The sequence below is a fragment of the Ranitomeya variabilis genome, chromosome 3 (genome assembly GCF_051348905.1).
Source record: "Ranitomeya variabilis isolate aRanVar5 chromosome 3, aRanVar5.hap1, whole genome shotgun sequence".
In the NCBI taxonomy this organism is placed as follows: domain Eukaryota; kingdom Metazoa; phylum Chordata; class Amphibia; order Anura; family Dendrobatidae; genus Ranitomeya; species Ranitomeya variabilis.
In genome coordinates this window covers 615,967,340-615,990,572 of record NC_135234.1, presented here as the reverse complement: position 1 = coordinate 615,990,572, position 23,233 = coordinate 615,967,340, and positions in this window count along the sequence as shown.

The window sequence follows — 23,233 nt, the reverse complement described above, 5'->3', positions numbered from 1 at the left end:
CTCTAAGCATTACTTCAAACCAACGGCAGGACAGTTAATTATAGGTTGCCTGTCTCACCTAAATCACCTAAGCAGACATAGGGGGCAACTGTGGGAGAGGGGCGTCACTAGGGTCCCGGAAGAACTCCAGGCCTACCCGTCATACGGGTGTGTCCTAGCCAAATCATCTGGGGGACGGAGAAGAACATCAGAACAGATACAAGTTGTGAGAAAAAACATCAGAAACAGACACAACAGTTGTGAGGACTGTTATGACCCCAATGGCAGAGGGTCTCAGAAATAAATACCAAGTCTGCAAACACAAAAAAAAACAGCTCATAGGGCAGTGGTAACTGGGCTGACCGTATATCTAATCCTAGCACCACAAATAGCAGCAGCCGGGGAACGTGCCTACGTTGGTTCTAGACGTCTCGCGCCAGCCGGAGAACTAACTAACCCTAGAAGGGAAAAGATAGACCTTTCTTGCCTCCAGAGAAAAGACCCCAAAAGTTGGATACAAGCCCCCAACAAATAATAACGGTGAGGTAAGAAGAAAAGACAAACGTAAGAATGAACTAGGTATTTAGCAAAGAGAGGTCCACTGACTAATAGCAGAATATAGTAAGATGACTTATACGGTCAGCAAAAACCCTATCAAAATTTCCACGCTGGATATTCAAGAACCCCCGAACCGTCTAACGGCCCGGGGGGAGAATACCAGCCTCCTAGAGCTTCCAGCAAAATCAGGAATCACATTTAGTACAAGCTGGACAAAAAATAAGAGCAATGCAAATAACCAAAAGACAAGGAAGCAGGACTTAGCTTAATTTTGCAAGAACCCGGACCAGCAGACAGGAGCAAACAGAAAGGACTGATTACAACGATGCCAGGCACCAGACTGAGAATTCAGGAAGTTCATATAGCAACACCCCTGGACTAACGACCCAGGTGGTGCCAAACTGAGGAAAGACAATCCCAGAGTCATATCACTAGTGACCACAAGAGGGAGCCAAAAAAGTCTAATTCACAACAGTACCCTTCCTTTAAGGAGGGGTCACCGAACCCTCACCAAGACCACCAGGGCGATCAGGATGAGCAGCGTGAAAGGCCCGAACTAAATCGGCCGCATGCACATCAGAGGCAACCACCCAGGAATTATCCTCCTGACCATAGCCCTTCCACTTGACCAGATACTGAAGCCTCCGCCTGGAGAGACGAGAATCCAAGATCTTCTCCACCACGTACTCCAACTCGCCCTCAACCAACACCGGAGCAGGAGGCTCAACAGAAGGAACCACAGGTACAACGTACCGCCGCAACAAAGACCTATGGAACACGTTGTGAATGGCAAACGACACTGGAAGATCCAAGCGAAAGGACACAGGATTAAGGATTTCCAATATCTTGTAAGGACCGATGAAGCGAGGCTTAAATTTAGGAGAGGAGACCTTCATAGGAACAAATCGAGAAGACAGCCATACCAAATCCCCAACACAAAGTCGGGGACCCACACCGCGGCGGCGGTTGGCAAAACGCTGAGCCTTCTCCTGTGACAACTTTAAGTTGTCCACCACATGATTCCAAATCTGCTGCAACCTATCCACCACAGAATCTACCCCAGGACAGTCAGAAGGCTCCACATGTCCCGAGGAAAAACGAGGATGGAAACCAGAGTTGCAGAAAAATGGCGAAACCAAAGTAGCGGAACTAGCCCGATTATTAAGGGCAAACTCAGCCAACGGCAAGAAGGTCACCCAATCATCCTGATCTGCAGAAACAAAACACCTCAAATAAGCCTCCAGAGTCTGATTAGTTCGCTCCGTTTGTCCATTAGTCTGAGGATGAAAGGCAGACGAAAACGACAAATCAATGCCCATCTTAGCACAAAAGGATCGCCAGAACCTGGAAACAAACTGGGATCCTCTGTCAGACACGATATTCTCAGGAATGCCGTGCAAACGAACCACATTCTGAAAGAACAAAGGAACCAGATCGGAAGAGGAAGGCAGCTTAGGCAAAGATACCAAATGGACCATCTTGGAAAAGCGATCACATACCACCCAGATGACAGACATGCCCTGAGACACCGGAAGATCTGAAATGAAATCCATGGAAATGTGTGTCCAAGGCCTCTTCGGGACAGGCAAGGGCAAGAGCAACCCGCTGGCACGAGAACAGCAAGGCTTAGCTCGAGCACAAGTCCCACAGGACTGCACAAATGACCGCACATCCCGTGACAAGGAAGGCCACCAAAAGGACCTAGCCACCAAATCTCTGGTGCCAAAAATTCCCGGATGCCCTGCCAACACCAAGGAATGAACCTCGGAAATGACTCTGCTGGTCCACTTATCAGGAACAAACAGTCTGTCAGGTGGACAAGAGTCAGGTCTACCAGCCTGAAATCTCTGCAACACACGTCGCAAATCCGGAGAAATGGCTGACAAGATTACTCCCTTTAAGAATACCAACTGGTTCTGCGACTCCAGGAGAGTCAGGCACAAAGCTCCTTGAAAGAGCATCAGCCTTCACATTCTTTGAACCTGGTAAATACGAGACCACAAAGTCAAAACGGGAGAAAAACAATGACCAACGGGCCTGTCTAGGATTCAGGCGTTTAGCAGACTCGAGATACATCAGATTTTTGTGATCAGTCAAGACCACCACACGATGCTTAGCACCCTCGAGCCAATGACGCCACTCCTCAAATGCCCACTTCATGGCCAGCAACTCCCGATTGCCAACATCATAATTCCGCTCAGCAGGCGAAAACTTCCTAGAGAAAAAAGCACATGGTCTCATTACAGAGCAACCAGGGCCTCTCTGCGACAAAACGGCCCCTGCCCCAATCTCAGAAGCATCCACTTCAACCTGAAAGGGAAGTGAGACATCAGGCTGGCACAAAACAGGCGCTGAAGTACACCGGCGCATCACTTCTTGGAAAGCCTCCACGGCTGCAGGAGCCCAGTTAGCAACATCAGAACCTTTCTTGGTCATATCCGTCAAAGGTTTAACAACGCTAGAAAAATTAGCGATAAAACGACGGTAGAAGTTAGCAAAGCCCAAGAACTTCTGAAGACTCTTAACTGACGTGGGTTGAGTCCAATCATGAATAGCTCGGACCTTGACTGGGTCCATCTCCACCGCAGAAGGGGAAAAAATAAAACCCAAAAAGGGAACCTTCTGTACTCCAAAGAGACACTTTGAGCCCTTAACAAATAAAGCATTCTCACGCAAAACCTGAAACACCATCCTGACCTGCTCTACATGCGAGTCCCAATCATCAGAAAAAAACAGAATATCATCCAGATAAACAATCATAAATTTATCCAGATACTTCCGGAAAATATCATGCATAAAGGACTGAAACACTGAAGGAGCATTAGAGAGCCCAAAAGGCATCACCAAGTACTCAAAATGACCTTCGGGCGTATTAAATGCAGTTTTCCATTCATCTCCTTGCTTAATGCGCACAAGGTTGTACGCACCACGAAGATCTATCTTGGGGAACCACTTGGCACCTTTAATCCGGGCAAACAAGTCTGACAACAGAGGCAAAGGATACTGAAATTTAACAGTGATTTTATTCAGAAGCCGATAGTCAATACAAGGTCTCAAAGATCCAACCTTCTTGGCCACAAAAAAGAATCCCGCACCAAGAGGGGAAGAGGATGGACGGATATGCCCCTTCTCCAGAGATTCCTTGATATATGAACGCATTGCGGTATGCTCAGGTACAGACAGATTAAATAGTCTTCCCTTAGGAAATTTACTACCTGGAATCAAATCTATAGCGCAGTCACAGTCCCTATGAGGAGGCAGAGCACTGGACCTGGACTCGCTGAATTCATCCTGAAAATCAGACAAATACTCAGGAACTTCCGAAGGAATAGAGGAAGCAATAGACACCGGCGGGGAATCACCATGAATTCCCTGACAGCCCCAACTTGACACAGACATTGCCTTCCAATCCAAGACTGGATTATGGGTCTGTAACCATGGCAGACACAAAACGACCAAATCATGCATTTTATGCAGAACAAGAAAACGAATCACCTCCCGATGTTCAGGAGTCATGCACATGGTTACCTGTGTCCAAAACTGCGGTTTATTTTCCGCCAATGGCGTAGCATCAATACCTCTAAGAGGGATAGGATTTACCAACGGCTCAAGAACAAAACCACAGCGCTTGGCAAATGACAGATCCATAAGACTCAGGGCAGCACCTGAATCCACAAACGCCATAACAGGGTAGGAAGACAATGAGCAAATTAAAGTCACAGACAAAATAAATTTAGGTTGCAAATTACCAATGGCGACAGGACTAACAACCCTTGTTAGGCGTTTAGAGCATGCTGATATAACATGTGTAGAATCACCACAGTAAAAACACAACCCATTCTGACGTCTATGATTTTTCCGTTCATTTCTAGTCTGAATTCTACCACATTGCATTAAATCAGGTGTTTGTTCAGACAACACCACAAGAGGATTAGCGGCTTTGCGCTCCCGCAAACGCCGGTCAATTTGAATAGCCAGCGCCATGGAATCATTCAGACCTATAGGAATGGAGAAACCCACCATCACATTCTTAATGGCTTCAGAAAGGCCATTTCTGAAATTTGCGGCCAGAGCACACTCATTCCACTGAGTAAGCACGGACCATTTCCGAAATTTTTGGCAATACACTTCAGCTTCATCCTGGCCCTGAGAAATAGCCAGCAAGGCTTTTTCTGCCTGAATTTCAAGATTGGGTTCCTCGTAAAGCAATCCGAGCGCCAGAAAAAACGCATCAATATTTGCCAATGCCGGATCTCCTGGCGCTAGCGAGAAGGCCCAATCCTGAGGGTCGCCCCATAAGAAAGAGATAACAATTTTAACTTGCTGAGCTGAGTCTCCAGACGAACGGGGTCTCAGAGATAGAAACAATTTACAATTATTCCTGAAATTCCTAAACTTGAATCGGTCTCCAGAGAACAGTTCAGGAATAGGTATTTTAGGTTCAGACATAGGACTACTGGTAACAAAATCTTGTATGCCCTGCACACGAGCAGCAAGCTGGTCCACACTTGTAATCAAGGTCTGGACATTCATGTCTGCAGCAAGCTCAAGCCACTCAGAGGTAAAGGGGAGGAAGAAAGAGAAGAAAAAAAAAAAAAAACTCAGAATTTCCTTTCTTATTATCCCACTTCTGCAATGCATTAAACATTCAACTTTGGCCTGGCATACTGTTATGACCCCAATGGCAGAGGGTCTCAGAAATAAATACCAAGTCTGCAAACACAAAAAAACCCAGCTCATAGGGCAGTGGTAACTGGGCTGACCGTATATCTAATCCTAGCACCACAAATAGCAGCAGCCGGGGAACGTGCCTACGTTGGTTCTAGACGTCTCGCGCCAGCCGGAGAACTAACTAACCCTAGAAGGGAAAAGATAGACCTTTCTTGCCTCCAGAGAAAAGACCCCAAAAGTTGGATACAAGCCCCAACAAATAATAACGGTGAGGTAAGAAGAAAAGACAAACGTAAGAATGAACTAGGTATTTAGCAAAGAGAGGCCCACTGACTAATAGCAGAATATAGTAAGATGACTTATACGGTCAGCAAAAACCCTATCAAAATTTCCATGCTGGATATTCAAGAACCCCCGAACCGTCTAACGGCCCGGGGGGAGAATACCAGCCCCCTAGAGCTTCCAGCAAAATCAGGAATCACATTTAGTACCAGCTGGACAAAAAATAAGAGCAATGCAAATAACCAAAAGACAAGGAAGCAGGACTTAGCTTAATTTTGCAAGAACCCGGACCAGCAGACAGGAGCAAACAGAAAGGACTGATTACAACGATGCCAGGCACCAGACTGAGAATTCAGGAAGTTCATATAGCAACACCCCTGGACTAACGACCCAGGTGGTGCCAAACTGAGGAAAGACAATCCCAGAGTCATATCACTAGTGACCACAAGAGGGAGCCAAAAAAGTTCTAATTCACAACAGAGGACTATCCCGTGGTGCTCAGCAGGGAAGTACTACAACACACAGGCGCTAGAAGGTAGGCACTGATTTCTACCTGCAAAGGAAGCTCTGGATGTGCCTTCGGACCGGCCGGTCTCAGCCACCCCTGTTAGCAGTACTCTGGATTGAGGATCCTGGAGCCTTCAGTAAAGAGGTAAAGAGACTGCAACCCTGTGTCCTCGTTATTCATCGCGACCTACACCACGCACCACCATCACACCTTTCATTGGACGCCCCTTAGCAGGGTCACGGACTGGGTCTAGCCACCGTGACAACCCCAAGACCGAGACAGAGAGGCCCGTTACCGAGTACCCCGCGGCCCTGCGTCTGGGGGAGCTCCAAGTGCTATTAAGACAATATGAACAATTAATGTGACCAGTAAAAACAAAATAACTGTAAAATGTCACGGGGGTACTGGGTAGAACACAGCTGATTACCCGGGCCCCTGCAATATCCCTCAAACTAGGGAAACCCTGTCTGTCCCTCTCCCAGAGTTTACACTGAAGGTGTGCATGTCTGGGCCGCCAGGCCTGACCCTGAGTCCTGTTTCAGTACTAATCTGAAACCTCTACCCGCCACCCAGTGATAAGACCTCTCACCAACCCCCACAGAAAGCACAGACAGGGAAAACTAAAAAACGCACCACGCCGCAGACACACAGGAAAACACTATAAAGTGCACAGAGCAAAACAATACAAATATAGGAAGGATAAATATAACGAAAGATAATACACCACCAGATACGATATTTCCTCTAGTAGACCACCACTCCAGACCGATATCACCAGGCACAAGACACAAGCTATAATCGGCGACGCCCAAAGCCCAGCAAAACTATTTAAAGGCAATGGGCGAGACTAAGCCTCCAACCCGAGTACCAGCCAGATTAACCCCGGACAAACTGGATCAATGTAGCCGGGGCCACTGAGCATAGAGTGGACGAATGAGGAATTACCGCTGTCTGTCGGACGCCCTAGTGTGAACAGCATCCGTCATGACATAACCATAATGATCTGCACAAGTTTCTCTAACTTCAACAAAACTGGAGAAAAGTGCCTTATATTTACAGACTGTTCTAGAATTTATGGCTGGTTGCCAATACAAAAAATTGTTTGGCTTTTATTATTTCCTAAGCAATCCAGTACCCAAAGGATTTTAAGAACTTAAGATTTTTAATTGACTGAAAAGCTGTTACATTATGTTTTTTATAAAATTACATTTTGATTTTCATATTTTAGTGGGTCAATGAGCTTTGTAGTTAATGATGGGATGAATCCGAAAAACAGATACAAGCAGCTCAACATCACTCCAAGATGTCAGCATCCAATAAAGGTGTTAAATCTACCAAATCTAATGTCTGTTCTCAGGAGACCACTGCTGACTGTGATACATATCCACATTGTGAATTTGTGCATATGACACTATATGCTCTGTTCGGTAACAGGTCCTCAGAGCTTAGATGAAGCCAACATACTCTCCTAAAATAGAAATGCAATATTCAGTTGGATGATTTTTCTTTTTGTAAAAGGGAATATGGATGTCTGAAACATGGAGGGTAAGTCGAATAGAATTTCTGTGTAATGCAAAGCACTGGTTTCAGATCTCATACAGTAAATGGTATCCCAAAAACTGCACTGCTATATACATATTTGTATTATGTACTCTGGATAGAAACAGACATAAGATAGTCACAAAGCTTTAAACTAGTGGAACTCAGGAGACTTTGTCATCTAGTAAGCCCATAGTTAGAGGCTATTGGTTTATCAAGGTATAAATTAATTTTAAAGGGGTTGTCCTATAAGAAACATACACTGTATAGGCAAAAATATTGGGACACCAACACATTACAGTTATGGGAGCTTTTATGGCATCCCAAACTAAATTCATACAATTTGCAATGGAATTAGTCCTCCTTATTCATTTAAAAGTGTTCACTCTTCTGGGAAGACTTTCGACAGATTTTAAAGTGTGTCTGTGAGGATTCTTGCCCATTCAGATAGAAGAGCATTTATGATAATGGACTATAGGGACTGACTCCATTCTAGCTCATCCCAAAGATGTAGAGAGGTTTGGCTTCATGGACAGTCATGTTCTTTCACACCAAATTCACCCAACCTTGAAACTTCTTTTGTGCACTTGAGCTGTCATGTCCGACAACTTGGGAATCATACAGTATTGTTTTGTTGTTGTTATGTTGTTATGCAATAAGATTTGCCTTTTTGAAGTTTGCCCACTCTCTCTCCCTGTCTGGCTCCCTAGCTCTAATGTCAGCAGCCCCCATTCTTCTTCCTCATTGGGAGTATGATAACCATCTTAAGAAGCCACGTGTTGCAGCTCTGGTTCAGAATAGTCTTTTTTTATCTACCGTCGCTGTAACAGATACTGTTATCGTAGCTGTGCATTCTTCAAGAATTCAGCTCTAAAATAAACCTTCTTCTGGAATCCTCATGTTGTACATGCCACTGCAGTTGAATTCAAGCTTTCTGATTAAATCTCTTTGAGTGAGTAGTGCTATATAGATATCCATATAAATAGTATTATCCACTAGTCCTTAACCCCTTCCTGATGTCGGATGGGATAGTGTTATGATCCTTAGTGGTTGAGGATCACAAATTACTCCAGCTAAGTAACAAACATAGGACAAGCTCTAGGGAGGTGGCAAACTGGACTGACCGCAAATCTGAACCTATCCAAACACACTAGAAGTAGCCGGTGAACGTGCCTAAAAATCCTAGATGTCTCGAGCCAGCCTGAGGAACTAACTACCCCTAGAGAGAAAGAAAGACCTCTCTTGCCTCCAGAGAAATAATCCCCAAAGATATAGAAGCCCCCAACAAATAATAACGGTGAGGTAAGAGGAAGGCACATACACAGGGGTGAAAGCAGATTCAGCAAATGAGGCCCACTAATACTAGATAGCAGAAAATAGAAAAGGGAATCTATGCGGTCAGTAAAAAACCCTTACAAAATATCCACTCTGAGATTTCAAGAACCTCCACACCAACTAACGGTGTGGGGGGAGAAACTCAGTCCCCTAGAGCAACCAGCAAGCGAGGAAATCACATTTTAGCGAGCTGGACTAAAAACATAATGAACACTGATAATCAAAAAATGATCAAACAAAAACTTAGCTTGTCTTGGAGAGACTGGGAGCAAGGTAGACACAAGGAATCTGAAGAGCACTGAATACATTGATAGCAGGCAAGGAACTGAGTATCCAGGTGAGCTAAATAGGAAACCAACCAAGGATAACGAACCAGCTGATGCAGCAACCTGCAGAAAGACAACACTACACAGTACCGCTTGTGACCACTAGAGGGAGCCCAAAAATAGAGTTCACAACAGGATAGTACGTCCGACGTCAGGTCCCCTGCTTTGATGCAGGGCTCCGCGGTGAGCCCGCATCAAAGCCGGGACATGTCAGCTGTTTTGAACAGCTGACATGTGCCTGCAATAGCGGCGGGTGAAATCGCAATTCACCCGCCGCTATTAACTAGTTAAATGCCGCTGTCAAACGCAGACAGCGGCATTTAACTACCGCATCCGGCCGGGCGGCCGGATATGAGCGCATCGCCGACCCCCGTCACATGATCGGGGGTCGGCGATGCTTCAGTATTGTAACCATAGAGGTCCTTGAGACCTCTATGGTTACTGATCGCCGGTAGCTGTGAGCGCCACCCTGTGGTCGGCGCTCACAGCACACCTGATTTTCTGCTGCATAGCAGCAATCTAATGATCGCTGTTATGTAGCAGAGGCGATCGAGTTGTGCCTGCTTCTAGCCTCCCATGGAGGCTATTGAAGCATGGCAAAAGTAAAAAAAAAAAGTTAAAAAAATGTGAAAAAAATAAAAAAAAACATAAAAGTTTAAATCACCCCCCTTTTGCCCCAATCAAAATAAATCAATAAAAAAAAATTCAAACCTACATATATTTGGTATCGCCGCGTTCAGAATCGCCTGATCTATCAATAAAAAAAAAGCATTAACCTGATCGCTAAACGGCGTAATGAGAAAAAAATCCGAGACGCCAGAATTACGTTTTTTTGGTCGCCGTGACATTGCATTAAAATGCAATAACGGGCGATCAAAAGAACATATCTGCACCAAATTGGAATCATTAAAAACGCCAGCTCGGCACGCAAAAAATAAGCCCTCAACCGACCCCAGATCATGAAAAATGGAGACGCTACGAGTATCAGAAAATGGCGCAATTTTTTTTTTTAGCAAAGTTTGGAATTTTTTTTCAGTTTTAGCATTTAATGAACCTAGCAAAAAAGCCAAGCAAAAAACAAGTGTGGGATTGCACTTTTTTTGCAATTTCACCGCACTTGGAATTTTTTTCCCGTTTTCTAGTACACTACATGGTAAAACCAATGATGTCGTTCAAAAGTACAACTCGTCCTACAAAAAATAAGCCCTCACATGGCCAAATTGACGGAAAAATAAAAAAGTTATGGCTCTGGGAAGGAGGGGAGTGAAATACGAATACAGAAAAACGGAAAATCCCACGGTCATGAAGGGGTTAATGATTGTAAGTTCGCTAAACATACCATAACATAACCTTAGGACATGTTGTCATCCCAGGGTATGAAGAGATGTATGCAAAAAGAGTTACAAAATATACATTTTTATTGAAAGAATTAAAGCAACATATTATAAAATGTTATTAATACAAGGGAAAACCTCTAAAAGAGGGGAAGGCCCCTGGAGGAAGCGAGGTGAAACAGCGTCGAAGTGGAGGGACACATGCAGTGGAGCGCTGCTGATTGCAAAAGATAGTTCTAATTAGGTAATGTTATGATTTATTGCTGCACTGACACTTTTTCTTCATTGGAATCTTGTCCATTTCAGTGTTGCATTAAGGATTTATAACTAGGCATTAGATCTTATTAATAGCGCAGGTACTTTATTTATTCAAACATGTGAGCATATATTACTCTAGTCAGTCTATTATTTAGCAAATCAGTTTAAATAAGTGAATATTATGAACAATGTATTATTTTACATAAATAGCACTTGCACTTCATTACATATTTATGGTCCTGTTCTACCTTGAATATTCATATTTTTTTTTTCTCTGGCTCCTACAATATCCTGTTATTATATATCTTTTTAATTGTTTCAATACAAAATATATTTTTCAATATTTTTTGCATACATCGCTTCTCTTATCCTGGGATGACAACAGGTCCTAAGGTTGTGTCATGGTATCCATAGATTTGAAGCCTAGTTATGGAGACAGAATATGTCCACAGTCATGCTGAAACAGAATAGAACCCTCCAGATAAAGTTTCCACAAACTTGTAAATGTACAATTGTTCAAAATGTTTTGGCTTGCTGAAACATCAAGATTTCGCTTCCCTGTAACTGAGGTGTCTAGACCATTTGTTTTTGGTGATATAAGCCTTGCTTTCAGCTGCTTGGCCATAGAAACCCATGCAATGTTACCCCCGGCATGTAGGATATGTACTGATGTTAATGTCAGAGGAGGTTTGCAACTCTTCAGTTGCTAAGTGTGCAACGTATTGATGCCTTATATACAACTAGCTGAAGAGCCTGGCGTTGCCTGGGCATAGTAAATATCTGTGGTTAGTTATAGCACCTCACTTCTCTTATTTTCCCATCACGCCTCTCATTTTCCCCCTCACATCTCTCATTTTCTCCCTTACACCTCTCATTTTCCCCTCACTCCTCTTATTTTTCCCCTCACTCCTCTCATTCCCCCCTAACACTTGTCATTTTGACCTCACATCTGTCATTTTCCGATCACTCCACTATTTTCCCTCACTCCTCTCAATTTGCACTCACACCTTTTCATTTTCACCTTACACCCCTCATTTTCCCCTCAGTATATACATATTTGTCATCTCCCTTATATATAGTATACACCTGTATGTCATCTCCTGTATATAGTATATACCTGTATGTCATCTCCTCCTGTCTATTGTATATACCTATGTGTCATCTCCTCCTGTATATAGTATATACCTGCATGTCATGTCTTCTGTATATACTATATACCTGTATGTCATCTCCTCCTATATATAGTATATACCTGTATGTCATCTCCTGTATATAGTATATACCTGTATGTCATTTCCCCTGTATATAGTATGTATATGTATGTCATCTTCTCCTGTATATAGTATGTACCTGTATGTCATCTCCTCCTCTATATAATATATACCTGTGTGTCATCTCCTCTGTATATAGTATATACCTGTGTGTCATCTCCCCTGTGTATAGTATATACCTGTGTGTCTTGTCCCCTGTATATAGGATATACCTGTGTGTCATCTCCCCTGTATATAGGATATACCTGTGTGTCATCTCCCCTGTATATAGTATGTATGTGTGTGTCATCTGCCCCACATATAGTATATACCTGTGTTTCATCTCCTCCTGTATATAGCATATACCTGTGTGTCATCTCCTCCTGTATATAGTATATACCTGTGTGTTATTTCCCCTGTATATAGTTTATAACTGTGTGTCATCTCCCCTGTATATAGTATATACCTGTGTGTCATCTCCCCTGTATATAGTATGTACCTGTATGTCATCTGCCCTGTATATAGTATATACCAGTGTGTCATCTCCTCCTGTATATAGTATATACCTGTGTGTCATCTCCCCTGTATATAGTATATATGTGTGTGTCATCTCTTCCTGTATATAGTATATACCTGTGTGTCATCTCCTCCTGTATATAGTATATACCTGTATGTCATCTCCTCCTGTATATAGTATATACCTGTGTGTCATCTCTTCCTGTATATAGTATATACCTGTGTGTCATCTCCTCCTGTATATAGTATATACCTGTATGTCATCTCCTCCTGTATATAGTATATACCTGTGTGTCATCTCCCCTGTATATAGTATATATGTGTGTTTCATCTCCTCCTGTATATAGTATATACCTGTATGTCATCTCCTGTATATATAGTATATACCTGTGTGTCATCTCCCCTGTATATAGTATATACCTGTGTGTCATCGCCTCCTGTATATAGTATATATCTGTATGCCATCTCCTCCTGTATTAGACTGCATTCACACGTTATTTGGTCAGTATTTTTACCTCAGTATTTGTAAGCTAAATTGGCAGCCTGATAAATCCCCAGCCAACAGGAAGCCCTCCCCCCTGGCAGTATATATTTGCTCACACATACACATAATAGACAGGTCATGTGACTGACAGCTGCCGTATTTCCTATATGGTACAGTTGTTGCTCTTGTAGTTTGTTTATTAATCAGATTTTTATTTTTGAAGGATACCAGACTTGTTTGTGTTTTAGGGCGAGTTTCATGTGTCAAGTTGTGTGTGTTGAGTTGCATGTGGCGACATGCATGTAGCGACTTTTGTGAGATGAGTTTTGTGTGGCAACATGGGTGTAGCAACTTTTGTGTGTCGAGTTGCATGTGACAGGTTAGTGTAGCAAGTTGTGTGCAGCAAGCTTTGCGCATGGCAAGTTTTATATGTGGTGCGTTTTGAGTATGTGCAAGTTTTGTGTGAGGCAACTTTTGCATGTGTTGCAACTTTTGTGTATGTGGCAATTTTTCCGCGTGTGCCAGTTTTGCGTGTGGCGAGTTTTCCATGAGGTGAGTTTTGCATGTGTGGCGAGTTTTGCGTGAGCCTAGTTTTGCATGTGGCAAGTTTTACGCGTGGCGAGTTTTGAGCGGCGACTTTTGTGTTTCGACTTTTATGTGGCGAGGTTGGTGTATGTGTGGTGAAATGTGTGCTGAGGGTGGTATATGTGTTCAAGCACGTGGTATTGTGTGGCGCATTTTGTGTGTGTGTTCATATCCCCGTGTGTGGTGAGTATCCCATGTCGGGGCCCCACCTTAGCAACTGTACAGTATATACTCTTTGGTGCCATCGCTCTCACTCTTTAAGTCCCCCTTGTTCACATCTGGCAGCTGTCAATTCGCCTCCAACACTTTTCCTTTCACTTTTTCCCCATTATGTAGATAGGGGCAAAATTGTTTGGTGAATTGGAACGCGCGGGGTTAAAATTTTGCCTCACAACATAGCCTATGACAGCCTGTGACTGTGCAAAATTTTGTGGCTGTAGCTGCGACGATGCAGATGCCAATCCCAGACATACACACACACATACATACACACACATTCAGCTTTATATATTAGATATGTGGTCTGCCACTCGTGTCTATGTTTCCTAAACACTTTTACTTTTCCACTAAAGGGCCACGTCTCTCTCATTTCCTTTTATGCAAAATTGAAGTCAGCAGAGGCGAGAGTTGCTGTTGCTCTCTGACTCAATCTTGATGCCAGTAATGTCTGAAGGAAATAAGAGTGAAGCGGCCCATTAGCCGCCATTAATTGGCTGCAGAATTCACGTGATATTACATCACATGAGCCTATTGATAGCATGTTGCTGGAATGGCGTCAACAATGGAGGTGAGGTTAAGGTGTCTTTATTCTACGTGGGGGAACATTGTAGAGCAGAGGTTGTCCAAGTAGTGGACAACAACTTTAAATAAGTGTTTCAGCATGTTCCACACAATATTACAGCCACATTTAACATCCATTTTATGTCAGCAAGAAACAGACGCCCTATAGTTTTATTGGATTGAACTCTGTTCACCATGGGGCTTGGAGGGTTGAGCTTTTAAGCTGCGTAAAGCTGTATATGTGTACTATGGCCATATAAAACTAGCCCAAGTTGCCTTATAAAAGCAACTATGTCTTTTGTGATAGAACCTTGAAAAATCTATTTTTCCTCTGCTTATGCCACATTTTTAAGATGTTTTTGGCAGACAGCTGGTAAGGCACGCTGGGGCTTACGGTTCAGCAATAGTTTGAAGAATGACATGCTGCCAACCTAGGAGTTCTTTTCTTTTCACATGAAAGGATTCATAGTCTAGGTAGACATTGTAATATTCCTGCTATGCAATTACACAAATTATGTGTCCTGTCACCTGTAAAGTCACTAAACTAGTCAACACTGGAGAGAGAAAATATAGGCTTCAGCTGAAAGCACAGCTGCTTCAGTGTGCTCTTTTTTTCCCTCCTGCAGCATAAAAGTAGCTGTGTAAAATGTGTCAATCAATAAAAGTAATTTGAAATACTATGCTGCATTCAAGGGTTCACTGATATAGATTGCTTTGGGATCTACAAAAAGCAAAATTGTTCCTACAATGCACATGCCAGGCTCCTGACCTTTATGCCAGCATGGTGTGAAATATATACATGTAACGTGCAAAAAATGGTGACACCTACTGAAAATGTATCTAACATCTGATTCTAAAACCATGGACTCATATATGGACATGGTTCCCCTATTCTGAAGTAATAGCTTTTTCTCTCAACTTCTCAACTAGATCTTGGAAAAAGGCTAACTGAGTTTTTACCTATCCTTTCAGCCACAAGAACAATTACCGTATATACTCTAGTATAAGCTGACCCGAATATAAGCGAAGGCACCTAATTTTGCCACGGAAAACTGGTTAAGCTTATTGACTCGAGTATAAGCCAGGTATGTATTGTCCCCTCATCCCTATCCCGGTATGCATGGTTCCCCCCATCCTGTCCTGCTCTGTGTGGCTCCCCCTGTTGTATGTAAGACTTCCATCCTATCCTTGCATGCATGGCTGGGCTCCCCCGATCCCATCCTTGTATGCTCGGCTCCCCCTTTCCCATCCTTGTATGCTTGGTTCCCCTGGTCCCATCCTTGTATGCTCGGCTCCCCCTTTCCCATCCTTGTATGCATGGCTCGGCACCCCCGGTCCCATCCTTGTATGCTGGGCTCCCCTGGTCCCATCCTTGTATGCTCGGCTCCCCCTTTCCATCCTTGTATGCATGGCTCAGCTCTCCCGGTCCCATCCTTGTATGCTCTGCTCCCCTGGTCCCATCCTTTTATGCTCAGCTCCCCCGGTCCCATCCTTGTATGCATGGCTCACCTCCTCGGTCCCATGGCTCAGCTCCCCGGTCCCATCCTTGTATTCTCAGCTCCCCCAGTCCTATATTTGTATATTCAGCTCCCCGGTCCCATCCTTGTATGCTCGGCTCCCCAGGTCCCATCCTTGTATGCATGGCTTTCCCATCCTCCCTCATCATACTCACCCTCCTCACTCCATGGCTGAATGTCCCTGCATCTTCATGATTCCGGCACGGCAGTTCTTCCTGTGCTGAGCGGTCACGTGGTAGCCGCTCATTAAGGTAATGAATATGCGCTCCGCGCCTATGGGAGTGGAGTCACGTCCATATTCATGACCTTAATGAGTGATACTACGTGACTGCTGAGCACAGAAACAGGAAAGAGCTGCCGGCGCCGGGTCAGAGATGCAGGAATGAAGATGCAGTGACGAAGGGTGAGTATTGATGTCTTCTGGAAGCTAGGGGCTGCAGCTGTTACTGTGCTACAACCACCGCCTCCCTGCTCCCCCTCCCCCAATGGCTTTCTGGGACCATGACTCATGTATAAGCCGAGGGGGGTGTTTTCAGCACAAAAAAATGTGCTGAAAATCTCGGCTTATACACAAGTATATATGGTATTTGGAAACTGATGTTGAATGGTAACACCTGGTTAATGCCCAAAATTCTAATTCATGCAAAAGGCATTTAAAAGGGTTTTCATCTGTCACTTGATGTTCCACCAGTCTCCCTTTTTGCTCCTCTGTGGCTAGTCCCCCATTCCCTCCCCAATGACTAGTTTCACTATGAAGTCAAAGGGTGAAGGGGTCACACCAGATAATGATTTGATTTCTATTACTCATCTGATAATTCACTTTGCATCTTCTTAATTGATAAGAATAAAAAAAAACACTTCTATTTTTTTTTAAACATTCTTTGCAGCATTTTTTCCCACACCTGCCTAAAACTTTTGCTCATGCCTGAATAAAGAACTGAACATTTTTACAACAGCTATTGGAATTTTGCCTACTTTTCCCATCACATCAGTTTAACTTATTACATGCTGCTTTCAAGCATGACAGTGGCATTTAAAGTGCCTCAAACATGGCCAGCAACATTGTGAAGCACATTCATACAATATAGGGAAAGTGTCTCATATCATCATAAACAATGTTTCTTTATTAATTCAAAATATCAAAAAAATGCAATTATAAAACATTGTACAGTAAAATTACAGGGAATATACATGATGTGGAAAAAGACACCCAGTGGCATTGTGCATTACAGGTTTAGTACAGTACCCAGTATGCACAGATCACTCAATATCAAAAACATGTGACTATAAAGATAAAGTTCATAAACGAGTAAAGGTGTAGATAGCTGATCCTCCACATGAGGCAAGGTTAACCCAATCTTAAAAAAGTGCATATATCTCTCAACTATGGGTTACAGTAATGATGTCATATGTGAAAAAAGTGCTAAATGCAATTCAATCTTTATAAATAGGAGGGGTATAAGAGATACAATATATACGCTGCTCAAAAAAATAAAGGGAACACTTAAACAACAGAATATAACTCCAAGTAAATCAAACTTCTATGAAATCAAACTGTCCACTTAGGAAGCAACACTGTTTGATAATCAATTTCACATGCTGTTGCGCAAATTGAATAAACAACAGATGGAAATTAATGGCAATTATCAAGACACACTCAATAAAGGAGTGGTTCTGCAGGTGAGGACCACAGAACACATCTCAGTACCAATGCTTTCTGGCTGATGTTTTGGTCCATTTTGAATGTTGGTTGTGCTTTCACACTTGTAGCATGAGACGGACTCTACAATCCACACAAGTGGCTCAGGTAGTGCAGCTCATCCAGGATGGCACATCAATGCGAGCTGTGGCAAGATGGTTTGTTGTGTCTGTCAGTGTAGTGTCCAGAGGCTGGTGGTGCTACCAGGAGACAGGCCAGTACACCAAGAGATGTTGAAGGGGCTGTAGGAGGGCAACAACCCAGCACCTCAGCCTTTGTGCAAGGAGGAACAGGAGGAGCACTGCCAGAGCCCTGCAAAATAACCTCCAGCAGGTCACAAATGTACATGTGTCTGCACAAATAGTTACAAACTGACTCCATGAGGATGGTCTGAGTGCCCGACGTCCACAGATGGGGGTTGTGCTCACAGCAAAACACCGTGCAAGAGGCTAGGCATTTGCCACAGAACACCAGGATTGGCAAATTCGCCACTGGCGCCCTGTGCTCTTCACAGATGAAAGCAAGTTCACACTGAGCACATGTGACAGACGTGACAGAGTCTGGAGATGCCGTGGAGAGCGATCTTCTGCCTGCAACATCCTTCAGCATGACTGGTTTGGCAGTGGGTTAGTAATGGTGTGGGGTGGCATTTCTTTTGAGGGCCGCACAGCTCTCCATGTGCTCGCCAGAGGTAGCCTGACCTGACTGCCATTAGGTACCGAGATGAGATCCTCAGACCCCTTGTGAGAACATATGCTGGTGTGGTTGGCCCTGGGTTCCTCCGAATGCAGGACAATGCCAGACCTCATGTGGCTGGAGTGTGTCAGCAGTTCCTGCAAGATTAGGGCATTGAAGCTATGGACTGGCCCGCCCGTCCCCAGAGCTGAATCTGATTGAACACATCTGGGACATCATGTCTCTCACCATCCACCAACATCATTTTGCACCACAGACTGTCCAGGAGTCGTGGATGCTTTAGTCCAGGCCTGGGAGGAGATCCCTCAGGAGACCATCTGCCGCCTCATCAGGAGCATGCCCAGGCATTGTAGGGAGATCATACAGGCACGTGGAGGCCACACACACACACTACTGAGAATTATTTCCTTGTCTTGAGGCATTTCCAATGAAGTTGGATTAGCCTGTAACTTCATCTTCCACATTGATTTTGAGCATCATTTCAACTCCAGACCTCCGTGGGATATTAGTTGTGATTTACGTTGATCATTTTTATGTTTTATTGTTCTGAACACATTCCACTATGTGATGAATAAAGATTGACAACTGGAATATTTCATTCAGTGATATCTAGGATGTAGGACTTTAGTGTTCCCTTTATTTTTTTGAGCAGTATATATATATATATATATATATATATATATATATGTATATATATAGCGGATAATATTATAAAAATCAATTAGCATCAAAGTTTTTCTGACTTTTTTTGCAGATATCTTGTGTGGAATCACAATATACGCGTTCACGGTAAAACATAGACTTTGCCAAATGTCACGATTCACACCGTGACCGTCACCCCTACGTCACAGATCGGGGTGACCTTAGATCAACAGATGGCTATCACATGTGCAGGGGGCTTATCTTAGTTATCCCTCCACTGCTAACAATGTGATGAAAGCACACACAAGGTTATTGACCTATCGTTTTACAGCAGGGGCTTATTTTTGTTATCCCACTGCTCTACAATATACCACGAACTGCAGGGATTTATGTATATCCCACTTTACATTTCTGCTTGAAAACTTGCAGCTCTCTGGCGCCAACTTACCCTCATGTCAGATTAGGTACTGCACCTAAGGTAATTAGTCGCCAGAAAGGCTGCCTGCTAGGTACTGACTATTGGGCACGCTGCAGCGAGGCAATATATAACTACTCCCACTCAGACAGGAGCAATAATTATCAATGCCGCTGTCACTACAATGACTCCCAAATGCACAGAACAAAGTATGCCGCCACCAGCTTTGATTAAACGGGTCCGAAGCTAACTCAAAACAGTAGCGTAATTCCCTTCAGAAGACTTAGGGTACGTTTTAGAGCAGGAAGAACGAAACTAGTAATTTAAATATTTTACTCAGAAAGATTAGGCAGTGTTTATCAAAATATTACAAGGATGTTACAATAAGAGACAATTGAAAATATGTACAAAGTAATTATAAAATAACAGGGATTAAATGAGAAATTAAGACTTACATGTGTTCAGATCATTTCAGGCAAAACCAGGCTAGTGGGCGGAGCTCCAAATGGCTGCCCACTCTCCCCAGTCCCACAAGCTCGCTGCCTCGGGGTAATCCTTGACACTAATCTCTCCTTCAAACTGCATATCCAAGCCCTTTCCATTTCCTGCCGCCTTCAACTCAAAAATATTTCACGGATCCGTACATTCCTAAACCAAGTGTAATGATTATAGGGGATAACTCAGGAGACTCTTTGCGTGGAACAAGACAACTACAGGACACAGTTTTATAAGTGGTAAAGTCTATATTATCACACGGTGATTCAAACAGGTGCAGAGAGAAACTCAAGTCCACAACACTTGGTGCAAATAATAAACACAGCTTAGCAGTCTATAGGAAACTTCAGAGCAAAATGCAATCAAGCAGAAAGTCTATGAAGCACAGTTATTCTTGAGGATACTTGACACGAATAAATCCTTGTCTTAGTCCAGACACAGATAGATATGCTTATAGGCAGTTCAAATCATATCTTAGCTCAACCAGGGAGGCCTGGTTAATAGTCCCAGGTTAATGCAAAGCAGCAGCAGCCTACATGTCCAGCAAATGCATGTGGAAGTAAACACGAGCAGCAGATGAAGGAGGATTACTGGAAACTTGTGTATGCAGCAGGAACTCAGAGAAGAGTAGCAGGATCACCACACAGGTTCACAGGAGCAGGTGTATAGCCAGGGAGTAATCAGAGGTCAGGAGCTGGATGCAAGGCAGAATACTCTAGCACAGACTGAAGGCTGGGGTGGAGTTTTATAACAGGAAGACACAGTGAACATGAGACCAAGGACGCCATCTTGGAAAAGGGCAGTAATGCACAAAAGGTAAAAAATGTTCAGAGTCCTGACACCAAGAATCTGCAAAAACCCTAGTCCATGCCCTCATCATCACCCGCCTCGACTACTGTAACCTCCTGCTCTGTGGCCTCCCCTCTAACACTCTCACACCCCTCCAATCTATTCTACACTCAGCTGCCCGACTAATCCACCTGTCCCACCGCTATTCCCCGGCCTCTCCCCTCTGTCAATCCCTTCACTGGCTCCCCATTACCCAGAGACTCCAGTACAAAAGCCTAACCATGACATACAAGGCCATCCACAACCTGTGTCCTCCATACATCTGTGACCTCATCTCCCGGTACTTACCTGCACGCAACCTCCGATCCTCACAAGATCTCCTTCTCTACTCCCCTCTTATCTCCTCTTCCCACAATCGCATACAAGATTTCTCTCACGCATCACCCCTACTCTGGAACTCTCTACCACAACATATCAGACTTTTACCTACCATCGAAACCTTCAAAAAGAACCTGAAGACCTACCTCTTCCTGCAAGCCTACAACCTGCAGTAACCACCGATCCACCAAACCACTGCAAGATCAGCTCTATCCCCACCTACTGTATCCTCACTAGTGTTGAGCATTCCGATACCGCAAGTATCGGGTATCGGCCGATATTTGCTGTATCGGAATTCCGATACCGAGATCCGATACTTTTGTGGTATCGGGTATCGGCATCGAAACAACATTAATGTGTAAAATAAAGAATTAAAATAAAAAATATTGCTATACTCACCTCTCCGACACAGCCTGCACCTTACCGAGGGAACCGGCAGCGTTGTTTGCTTAGAATTCGCGCTTTAACTTCCTTACGCGAAGTCCCGGCTTGTGATTGGTCGCGTGCCGCCCATGTGGCCGGGACGCAACCAATCACAGCAAGCCGTGACGTAATTTCAGGTCCTTCAGGATTTTAAAATTACGTTCCGGCGTGTGTCCAGCCTCCCGTGACGTCACGGCTTGTGATTGGTCGCGTCGCCCATGTGACCGCGACGCAACCAATCACAACGCCGGAACGTAATTTTAAAATCCTGAAGGACCTGAAATTACGTCACGGCTTGCTGTGATTGGTTGCGTCCCGGCCACATGGGCGGCGCGCGACCAATCACAAGCCGGGACTTCGCGTAAGGAAGTTAAAGCGCGAATTTTAAGCAAACAACGCTGCCGGTTCCCTCGGTAAGGTGCAGGCTGCGTCGGAGAGGTGAGTATAGCAATATTTTTTATTTTAATTCTTTATTTTACACATTAATATGGTTCCCAGGGCCTGAAGGAGAGTTTCCTCTCCTTCAGACCCTGGGAACCATCAGGAATACTGTCCGATACATGAGTCCCATTGACTTGTATTGGTATCGGGTATCGGTATCGGATTAGATCCGATACTTTGCCGGTATCGGCCGATACTTTCCGATACCGATACTTTCAAGTATCGGACGGTATCGCTCAACACTAATCCTCACCCATCCCTTGTAGATTGTGAGCCCTCGCGGGCAGGGTCCTCTCTCCTCCTGTACCAGCTGTAACTTGTATTGTTTAAGATTATTGTACTTGTTTTTATTATGTATACCTCTCCTCACATGTAAAGCGCCATGGAATAAATGGCGCTATAATAATAAATAATAATAATAATAATACCATGCAGCATAAGCCACCAAGAGCCCCCTGATATATTTTTCGCATAGATTCCTCAGAAAGAGTTAGTGTAGGAAGCTCTCTGTCACTAATGGGCTAAGTAGGTTGATCATTGAGGAGCCTATCTGACACCTTAGTAGAGCGATTGTGGTGTGCTCATGGGTTGACATGGGGCTTCTAAAAAAGAAGCTGTCACCAGAAAAAAAGCTATTAACCTGCAGATATGGGGTTAATCTAAACTGCCCGGCGCCTACACTTAGCTGAACGCTGCAGGGAGAAAATTAAGGCTGTGGTGTTGGTAAGCCAAACCTCCAACTCCGACTCCTTAGTTTCCCTGACTCTGACTCGCCAGCACTGCCTCTCTACTGAGCATGTACATAAAGTGCAGCACAGATTCATCTCAACGAAAAGCCGAGATCCTTAACTCAGAAACAGAACAGAGATTTATAGGGTATTAATTGAAAATTACTACCAACTAGAATTATTAAAATAGTTCAAACTTTCTTTTGTTGATATATTTTAAGAAAAATACAAAAAAAACAAGCATAAAGATATAAGAATCTGTAGCGAAAAGGCATGCAGGGTCTGCAAGCATGATTACTGAATGTTCAACATTGTAAGGGGAAAATGAAGGTCTAAAAAGTGCAAAAGGTGTTGAAATTAGTACAAAATTGTTTAAATTTCCCCCCAAAAAAAATTCTTCCCAGTATTATAGTTACAACTAAATAATAATACAGTACTATAAGTATAATGCCAAAGAACTTAGTTTATAGGATATTTCATAACTTTCCCAAATTCTTATGAAGAAATTTACAGCACGTTCTGCATTAAACTACTGTACCCAACTTATTATATACTTTAGGAGTTGGTCAATTTTATACCAATTCCACCAAAATGGACTCTGACAA